Source organism: Pteropus vampyrus, unplaced genomic scaffold, assembly GCF_000151845.1.
Source record: "Pteropus vampyrus isolate Shadow unplaced genomic scaffold, Pvam_2.0 Scaffold5, whole genome shotgun sequence".
In the NCBI taxonomy this organism is placed as follows: domain Eukaryota; kingdom Metazoa; phylum Chordata; class Mammalia; order Chiroptera; family Pteropodidae; genus Pteropus; species Pteropus vampyrus.
The window spans coordinates 15,564,072-15,575,174 of record NW_011888786.1 but is presented as its reverse complement, the minus strand read 5'-3'; positions in this window follow the sequence as shown (position 1 = coordinate 15,575,174).

The window sequence follows — 11,103 nt, the reverse complement described above, 5'->3', positions numbered from 1 at the left end:
AGGGCTAATAGCTAGTGGAGCTACTCTCGTTTCCATTCTTTGATTCCTGAACCTGTGAATCTTGGATATAGGAGAAACAGCACCACATATCCAAAGCTGATTGGAGCATATAAAGCCTTCTGAGGAACTTTGCTGCAGCCCTGCAAGGTACTGCCACCTATCTGGCACTATATCTGAGTCTTTAAAAGGCCCTTCATGATATAAGGAATATATATTTGATCTCTGTTTCTGTTTCTTGGCACATAGCTCCTAAAACTCTTGGAATCTCTAAAGTGATAAGTGTCTTTTTATAAGCTAATAAGATTTCTGGTGGCTGAGGACTGCTGGGTTGCCTTAGAATAGGGGCTGATTGCCAAGGGAACCAACCAGGTGGATAGAGGGTTGGAATTTTCAGCCTTATTTCCTTATATCTGAAGTTAGAAGAGTGGCTGGAAGTGGAGTTATCACTAATGGTCGTTATCACTAATGGTCAATGATTTAATCATTCATGTTTGCATAATAAAGCCTCCTTAAAACAACAACAACAACAACAACAACAAACCCTAATAAAAGGAGTTTAGAGAGCTTCAGAGTTGGTGAACACACCAAGGTGCTGGTAGTGTGACATACCCAGAGAGGCACAAAAGCTCAACACCCCTTCTCACATGCCCTATTCTATGTACCTTCTTCTCTTGGCTGTTCTGGAGTTGCATCCTTTAAAATAATAAGTGAGTAATTAATCAGGAGGACATGAACAAAGAAATATGTAATGTATAATATACATAGACTAATTATAATTTCATATTATAACTAAAGAATACCCTGCTATAAGTAATTGATAGATCTAGATAAAAAAATATAGTCATAAGAAATATGAACCAACTATTAGCTATCCTGAATATACTGATAGTTAATATAGCATTACTGTTGACTATAACATACATATTTTATTTTGGAGGGTTTATATTTTTACTAATTAGACCATATATTCGTCCATACCAAAAGCAAATTTTGATAAATTTACACAGGATTAAATGGTGCAGAGGATATTTTTTTGACCACAATGGAATGGAGGTAAAAGTCAATAAAAATAAGAAGTCTAAAAACCACTGCATATTTGGGAACTTAACTACAAGGTTCTAAACAATTTACAGGTCAAAAAATTAATCAAAGAAAATTAGAAAATAGCAGGAACTGAATAGAAATGAAAATTTAACATATCAGAATTTGAGGATAAAGTTATGCCTAATGGAAATTTAAAACATTAAATTCTAAAATTAGAAAAATGAGATGTGAGAAAATAGGACAGAGACTACAGATAAGTCTTTGAAGAAGTTTTTCAGTGAGGAGAACAGAGATTATAAATTTAGTGGAATATTTATTAGAGCACAATTGAAAATTGTAACTCAAAACTGATATTTGAAGATACCATGAGGCAAATAAATATTATTCAGAATTTAATATTATTAATTAACATTGATTTTCTATTTAATATATGTGAAATATTTTACAAACATCACCTCAATTGTTTTTCACTAAAATAGATCCTATTCAATTTTCATGAGGAATTTGAGACCTAGAAATATTAAATTATCTGTGCAATGTCAGACTTGTTAAGTGGTAGGGCTCATTTTGAAATCCAAAAAGGGAGGCTCCAGGGTCTAACTTCTCCCCTTTCACATCTGTGCCTCACACACTAGTTACAATAGATCTTTTGATGACATCTTAGTTTGGAGATTAAGATACACTGATTTTGCAATATGGACAATATGAAATCATAGTCTGGAAAATAAGTTGTATCTGATCAGTAATCTTTTCTAACCTTTACCAGTTCAGGAGCCATGTCTATAATATTTATAACTGAGAGATACCACCCTGCTACTTAAGACAAATAATCTGGTTTGTGGCAAGAGAAGTAAAAAATTCTTGTTATTATCAGTCTAAGATCTGTCTCTCTGTAGCTTCCTTTCATTAATCCTAATTATAACTTCTGTATATATAAAGGCATACTCTAACCTCTATTCCATTCATCCTTAAACATATGAATAACATATAATCCTTAAACCTTTACACAAATGTAAAACTTTTATCTCAGAAATATATGCATACTATTTTTCTTCTGTTTTGAATATTTGTTAAACTAAATTTCATTTAACCAATATTTTATAGTGTCGTCTCTGAGACAATGATTCTTCTAAGTGCTGAGAATACAGACTACCTTATACAAACCAGACAGTCATTTTTATGATCTTGATTTGATGCATTCATGGGCCTTGTGAAGACTTATGCTTCCCTGTACCATTAGTTCTACATTTCATGAGAAAAAAAAATCTCTCTTGGAAGTGAATGAAAAGCACGAAATAAGGTCTTCTGACAGTCTCGGGAAAAGACCTCCAGGATGAGAACTCCAGAATTCTAAGTATGTCTTTTTCTATTTCTAACTTCTATAATAGGCTATATGCTGCACCTACAATAAACCTCGATGTACAGAAAGTAATGTGAGCTGTAAAGTTATTTGAAATTGCAAAAGAAAACATACATGAATTACAGGTTCATTGTAAGCGCTATGCAGTTATTGGCAGGTGGATATGCAGAGTGCTTTACCTTCTATATGTAATTAATCTGCATGACCATTCAAGTTTTTAAACACTTTGTAATTTTAACAGATGTGACCTTTGGGACATTGGTTTTTAAAGACATTTTTTCTCCAGTTGATTTGAGAGAAAAGTAAAATAAATATTCCATAGATACAGAAGCAGATACTAACATGCTTACTAAATAGGAATTACGGTACACTTTTCATTCTAAGATGACATAGAAAGGTGCTTTCTCTGAAAAAGTGATTGTGATTAATGTGAATTTTAAGATTGCATTAACTAGTATCGATTACTTTGCTGAAGAATATAAAGGAGTATTAATAGATTAATTTCATAGATTATAAAAATGGAGGGACATAACTGTGAGATGTTTGTAGTTCTAACACAATGATCATTAACCCCCCAGCCCCCACAAAATAGTCGATACAATTTATCAATTACAAAATAAAAGAAAAACATTATTTCTGAGTTATGGCCAATTTATGTCTTTTACCACATCATTCATGATGATAATATCATAGGCAGCAGTGAAAATCACACTTATGGACAGCTTTTTTATTATAGAAAATGACTTTTTGAGAGGAAAAGAACTAAATAATTTGAACAGCACTACTTAATTTTCACAGGAAAGGCAGAACTGAATTGAATATACAGTATTGATTACTTATTCAGTGAATAAAACTCATTAGTCTGCACATAAGTAAGTAGATGGCATGACTTTATGCCATCTCTGACTAATAAAAATGTTATATTTGCTTAAAATCCTAAGACATATTCATCTGTTAGATTCATCTATGAAGAAAGGCAAACTTGAGTCATGAATGACTTTAAAAGCTGCCTGAGTAAATTATTCATGAAAATTACTAAATGCTTTTGGGATGAATTAATCTACTTCTGAGTGAGGTTAATGTCTCATCCTTATTGAAGCCATAAATATAGGAATATCCTTGTTATTTGAGATTGGTGAATTATTTTTCTGTCTAGTCTTTTTTTATAGATGTGAGAAGCAGATTATACAAGCAGGTAGCATAATTTTCGATGTGTGCTTAGCCTTAGAAATTTTACTTGCTATATATAAATTATTTTAAATATGATAAATGTGGTACATTTTTATTTCTTCTTGCAATTTGACCTGCCTCTTGATTGAGTTTAAAACATTTTTGGGATCTAAAAAAAGCAATATTAAGGAAGAATGTTATTTGCTGATCTCTGATTCTCTGTCATTGTGATAATTTGTAAGGGAATGTCTACTTCATTTTGGTATCTGAATGAATAGAGAGAGAAAGAAAAAGCTAGTCTCCTCTGGACAATAGGGAAATTCACAAAGCTAGATGTTACAATGATTCAATTCTCAAAGAAGTGTTATGGTTCCCATCACAATTAGATATGAAAAGTGTGAGACACACACGCACTCAGAAGCATATTGGCATTATGTGTTGAAAGCTCATTGAGAAAGAATAAATGTAAGTATGATATTATAAGCAATTGTATAGGTAAATTATAGATTTTAATTTCTAATGATATCAATTTAGATATTGGAATGTTAATATACACTGTCAAGTAAATAGAAAGTTTCAACTTTGATATTTCATTGGTTATTTAATAATTCAAAAGGATTAAGTTTGGGGCATTAATATATTACTGCCATAGTATTGTTGGAATAGATCCCTGATATTATTTTACTTCATTGTAAAACCTTTAAAATACCTACTCACAGTATGAGAAATAGAATAATACTTAGTAAATTACTATCCTGGAGTATTACAAGTTCTTGGAGTGGAAAAAATGATATCATATTCAAAGCCACTTCAAGAGCTTCTGAGGTCCAAGTTAAACTGTATGCCAACAGCTCAGAAAGAGCCACAAAGTGCAGATGATGCTATTTTTGGAGCTGCATATAAAGGTGGGAGCAGGAGCTGAAAGCTGCTGATAAACTCCTGTTCTCCTTTGCAAGGAGAAGATGCACTTCTAGCTAGAAGAGACTAGCTGGTTAAGTCCAATAAATATTTCAAGATGGGGGTAGGGTGGGGAGGAAAAGAAGAACTGGTGAATGTTAGGAAAAACCTCTATTTCCATTTCTCTGCCCTCATTTCCATGCGGAGGAACTTCTGAAAGAATAATGCTTCCAGCCACTCTGCATACCTCCCTGTGATTATTTTTTTGGGGGAAAAAAAAAAGTCTACAATTTTGGAAATGTTCTACCTAAAAGATACACATAGGCTGAGGGACTGTCTAGGAATACTGAAAGCCAAATAGAATTTTAAAGAAATTGGCATACATTTTACATTATTATAAAATGTTTATACATTATTCTATAAATACACTCCAGAAAGTACCCATATTATGAAAAATAAAATAATTAAAAAGCTCAAATTTATTTTGTGATATAATTTGACAGAATTTAAGAGCTTCATATACAGCATTCAATAAGGCAAGAAATATTCTTTGAGTGTCTACTATTTGTGATATCTGGACACAGGAATGGTGAAGGAAAAAGTCAAAGTACCTGTTGTCTTTAAACTTATAGTCTTAAAAATATTTAAGAAATTAAGGTGGTAATAATCACTATTAAGATAAATAAAACTGGCAATGAAGTTTTAAATTGAAGAGGAAGTGGGTGCTATTTTAGATAGTGATGCCATAATAGACCACTCTTATAAGTTGATGTTTGAGCAGAGGATAAAGTAAGGCAGCTATGTTGTTGATTGAGAAATAAAGATTACAGGTACAGCAAAGAGCAAGTGTAAAGACCTTGACATGAGAGCAGGCTTAGAGTGTTTGAGGAATAGGAATGAGACTGTTGTGTTTGGAATAAAATGAATGAAGTAGAGAGTGTGGGAGTTAAAGAGAGCAAGGTGACAGATGTTTATCATATGAGGCTTTTAAATCACTTAGGAGTTCAGATTTTACTTTAAGTGAAGTGGAAAGAAAGCTATTATATGGTTTTGAGCAGAAAAGTGGAAATTATATATATTTTAAATATATATAATACCTCCTAAAATTCCTCATAAACAAGTTTTCGATTTTATCATTCCATAAGCATACTAGTTATATTTTTTCATTATTTAAAATAATCATTCCAGCTATTGTATAGCTACCAAGCTTCGGATTGGCCAAGGATGCAAGTACTGAAACAAGTTAAAATGCTATTGCCATAGTTCAGTAGAAAAATATTGGAAGTTTGGACAAGGGTGAGAGTTTTGAGATTGTGAGAAGTAATCACATTCTGGACACGTTACAGAGATAGCATTTTGAAGGACATAAATATGCTGTTGGATTAGATGAGGGATGAAACAGATGTATCAGTTTAATATCAGAGATATTGACCAGAGATATGGAAGACTGGGAGGAGGTCTTTCAGGAGGAGAGATATTCAGGAGATCAGTTTTGGAAGTGTTAAAGATGAAATTACCTAGTGTGGTAACAAGCCTCCATGGTGGCCTCTGATGATCCTTGCCTCATGGTATTTATACCCTCATGTAGGTTTCTACATTGTACCTAGCTTGGCCTGTATTGTATAGCATACAATAGAAATAATTGTTATGTCACTTCTAAGATTAGTTAAATTTAAATATATCAGTTTAAAGAAACTAAGAAAAAACATATTAATTTATAACATTGATACCAAGTCAGATATTGCTTATGAAATTGCACTAGCTAGAATATTTATTAGATAATAACTATCTAAATTTAAGAAATCTAAATATAATATAAAATATATAATTGCAATTAGATGCAAAGTCGTGTTGGCAAAAAAGCATAATACTTTATGTAGAAGCTATAATTAGAGTAGTGGAATGTAGATAGATGAAAATAAAATGTTGAAACAAAGAGCCAATATAACCACCAATTTGAAATTCTACTAACAGCCCCTGAACTACATCATTACTAGACAAAAGAATTCTACGGTGTTAAAATATATACTTAAAAAGCTTGGTATAAAACAAAAGGTTATATCACTGTTTGATAAAAACAGAATTATTGCCAGCATAAAATGTTTTCTCCTTAATTTGTCTATAGCTTCTGAATATATGATGAGCTGTCACCATAATCTTCATAAGAATTGACTTGTTGTCAATCATCAGTCTCTCTAATGGCCAAGTGTGTATTTTTCAATAAAATATGAAAATGTTTTCTCTAATTTAATAAATTTGTTCTCTGTTGATTACTGAGTGCCCAAATTTGCTTTAAACATTACAAAAGTGTCACTGAATATTAAAAAGATATCACTAATAAATCATATAACAAAACTAATTTATTCTAGATCTTGAATTTGTTCCATAAAGGCTAAAATGTGAATGCATTTGCTAGAATTGTGCTACATACAATTTTCCCATCCTCTCTGGAAACTAATTTATTTGTAATCTAGTCTGGGAGGAGTCGTGTAGTTTCCCTGACTTTCAATTTCTTCATCTATAACTAGAGATAAAAAATTAAAAACAAGCCTCTGTGCTTCAATGAAATAAATGATCGTATTTAATACACTGACTAGAGTCTGGGAAATAAGATGCTCAGTAAATTGTTCACCCTGTCCCTAATCCCATCTGCCTCCACCTCACTTGCTTTAAAAATTTTAATGTCTCTGTGAAACGGAATGGTTTTTCTCCACTCATATTTTATTTCATGTGATGAGAGTTCCATTAATATAATACTCTTGCCCTTTTCCTCCAAAGGACCAGTATCCTTAAGTAAATGGTAAATTTCAGAAGAATGGACAGGGCATGCTCTGCCCAGCCCCTCTTCCTTGTCTGGAACATTTGACAGTTTGAGATCTCCTCTTTGTCTGCTGGCAGATCTTTCATGTGGACAGTCTTGGCCGGTCCAGCACTGCTTTATTTGCATGGACATTGGACACTTCTGTCTAAATTTGGAGTTTAATATTAGGAAAACTACTACCTGTGGATAAAGCCCATCCCCTCTACCCTAGCCTTTATCTGTAATAAAAATATACATTTATTTTTTACTTTCTATTTACTCCAATACTTCCCTTATTTCTCAGTTTGTATAGAATTCAGGTGGGAAAGACGGTTGTTATTTATTGGAGTCTCTCAGAGACTTCAGCAATCTCTGGTGATCATTGTCATTGTCTAGTATTTGGGCTCTTGACAGCTCATAAATGCTGATACAGTAATTCAGCTCAGCTCATGTGCCAATGCTTCAGAAATTTGAGTCATGAAATGAGGTTGTTTTTTGGGTTTTGTTTTTGCTATTTTCCCCTTATTAGAGCAATAAAGAAAATATCAGAAGGTGGGTGTCTAGGTGTGAAGATTGCCACTGCTGAATTTCCTGACAATTTGAGAAATCTTACCTCATCATCAGTGGTCTATTGGTAAGATAAACTTACTTACTTTCCCAGCCTCATTCCTCAATACTCCTTTCCAATTTATTCTCTGCACTCTGGATATATGATTTTAAATAAATATTATATATCTAAAGCCTCTGATTTTAAGCCATGAAATGCTGACACTTTTGCAGACCTCCTAAGTTATCATATGGAGTGCAGGTTGCCATACTCATACCAAACTGTCATTAAACTGAATAATCTGCATCACACACTTCCACATTTTATTGTTTGCTTTCATTGTGTTTATTTTTAAACAGACATCAGTATCTAATTTTTATATCATATAATTTATCCATTAAAAAATACAAATCAAATGTTTTTAGTATATTCACAGAAGTGTGTCCTGTCACTAAAACAAATTTTAGAACATTTTATTACACCAGAAAGAAACTCTGTGCCCAACAGACTCACTCCACCAATTCTTCCCACTGCTAAGCCCAAGGCAACCACTGATATACTTTCTGTCTCTATAGATTTGCTTATACAGGGTATTTCAGATAAATGAAATCATACAAATGTGATCTTTTGTGACTGGCTTGTTACACTTTAGAATAAAGTGTTTAAGGTTCATCATGTTGTAGCACATACTGCATTAGTATACCACATTGTATTTATTTATTCATCAGCTGAGGGAAACCTTGGCTGCTTCTATTTCTGGCTATTATGAATAATGATGCTATGAACATTAATGCACAAGTTTTTGAATGGACATATTTTTATTTCTGGTAGATATTTACATATGAGTAGAATTGATGAGTCACATATTAATTTGATGTTTAACATTTTGAGGAACTGTGGAACTATTTTTCAAAGCAATTATACTATTTTACATTCCCAGTGCAAAGTGTAAGAGTTCCAATTTCTCCACATTCTTATCAACATTTGTTACTGTAGACATACTTGTGGGTGTGAAGTGCTATCTCTATCTCATTATGATTTGCAGTTTTCTAAAGATGTTTATCATATTTCCATTTGCTTATTAGTCATTTGTCTAATTCCTTTAGAGAATGGCAGTTCAGCTCCTTTGCCCATTTTTAATGCTGTTATTTGTCTTTTTTATTATTGAACAGTAAGATTTCTTTACATATTCCGAATATAAGTCCCTTATCAGATAATTATTAGCAAATGTTTTCTCCCATTCTGATGGTTGTCTTTCACTTTCATAAGGGAACTCTTTATAAAAAGTTGATCAATTTGATGAAGTTTAATTTATCCATTTTTTTCTCACTTTTGATTTTTGTATCATATTTAAGAAATCTTTGTCTAATCCAGGATCACCAATATTCACTCCTGTTTTCTTCTAAATATTTTATATTTTTAGATCTTACATTTAGATGTATGATCTGTTTTGAGACTTTGTTAATGTATGGTCTGAGGAAGTAGTCCAGCTTCATTGTGGGTATCTAGTTGTTCACACACCAATTGTTGAAATGACTATTCCCTTTTATTCACTGAATTAGACTCCTTGTCAGAAATCATTTAATTAAAACTGTAAGGTTTTATTTCTGGACTCTCAATGTTGTTCTGTTTTTCTATACATCTATCCTTATACCTATCTTTCCAATTTGAAAATATAAAATGCAACCATTTTTCTGCTAATTCAGAATGTACTTCTTCAAACATTTTTTTTTCTCTTTCCTACACCTCAGTTACTCATTTCTATAGCCATACTCTAGATATTACTCAATATCAGCATGAACTTCATCACCTCTAAAATCTCTATTTCAAATATCACTGTGGTCACCATCTGCTGACTTACCTGCTCTATTATACTCTCGCATATCAAAATTCTTCAAGAAATCTAGTTCATTGTTCTTTCACTTTTCTCCTATTACTTCCTTGATGTCTCAAATTATCTCCTAATCTAGCAGAGTCCGTTCTTCATCACTGTGACACTCTCACATTCTATGCATCCTGTCAAACATTACCTCTGCCCTTCCTCCATACTACTCACATCTTAAAACCCAACCCCAATTATAATTCCCTATATATCACTTAAGATGATTGTAGGAAAACTTGCACATGCATGCGCACGCACACACACACACACACACACACACACACACACACAATGAATTGACATGTATCTTTAGTCTCTTTTAATTTATGACAACCCTTCTGCCTTTTATTGTTTCACATGACACTAACATTTTGAGGGATTCCAGACACTACTGTTAGTGATGAAGGTACTCATTTCACTACTCAGAATATGCAGTACTGGACTCCTGAATAAGACATTCAATAGAACTTCCACTTCATGTACAGTCTTAAGACTATCAGCCTCATAGAACACCACAAGTAATGGCTTATTTGAGCAAGTTTAAACTTGATTATATGAAAAATGTCCTTTTAGTCATAAAACATCAGAGGTGAAATTAACCGTTTGTTAGATAAATGGTTTGCAAATATTTTTTTCCATTCTACAAGTTTCCTCTGCTGTGCAGAAGCTTTTTAGTTTGATATGGTCCCACTTATCTACTTTTAGTTTTTTTGTTTGTTTTTTGGTTTTGGGGTTTTTTTTTGCTCTTACTTTTGGTGTCATATCCATGAAATCATTACCAAGACCAATGTCAAGAAGCTTTTCCATTACGTTTTCTTCCCTGAAGTTTTGCATTTTCAGGTCTTACATTTAAGTCTTTAATCTACTATCAGCTGATTTTTTATATAGTATAAAGTGGGGGTCTACTGTTATTTTTTTGCATGTGGACTTCCAGTTTCTCCAGTGTCATTTGCTGAAGACAGCATCCTTTCTCCGTTGGTCTTCTTGGTACCCTTGTTAAATACTAGTTGACTGTATATGTGTGGGTTTGTTGCTGAGCTCTCAGTTCTATTCTATTGGTCTATATGTCTTTCTTTATATCAGTACCATACTGTTTTAATTTATGTAGCTTTGTAATATATTTTGAATCAGGAAATGTGATACTTTTAGTTTCATTCTTTTTGCTCAAGATAACATTGCCTATTCTGGGATTCTTGTCATTCCATATGAATTTTAGTATTTTTTTTATTTACATAAAAATGTTATTGGAATTTTGATATGAATATCATTGAATTTTTAGATTGCTTTTGATAGTATAAACATTTTAACAACAGTATTCTTTCAATCCATGAATTTGAGTTATCTTTCTATAGTTTGTGTCTCCTTTAATTTATTTCATCAGTGGTGTAGTTTTCAGTATATAT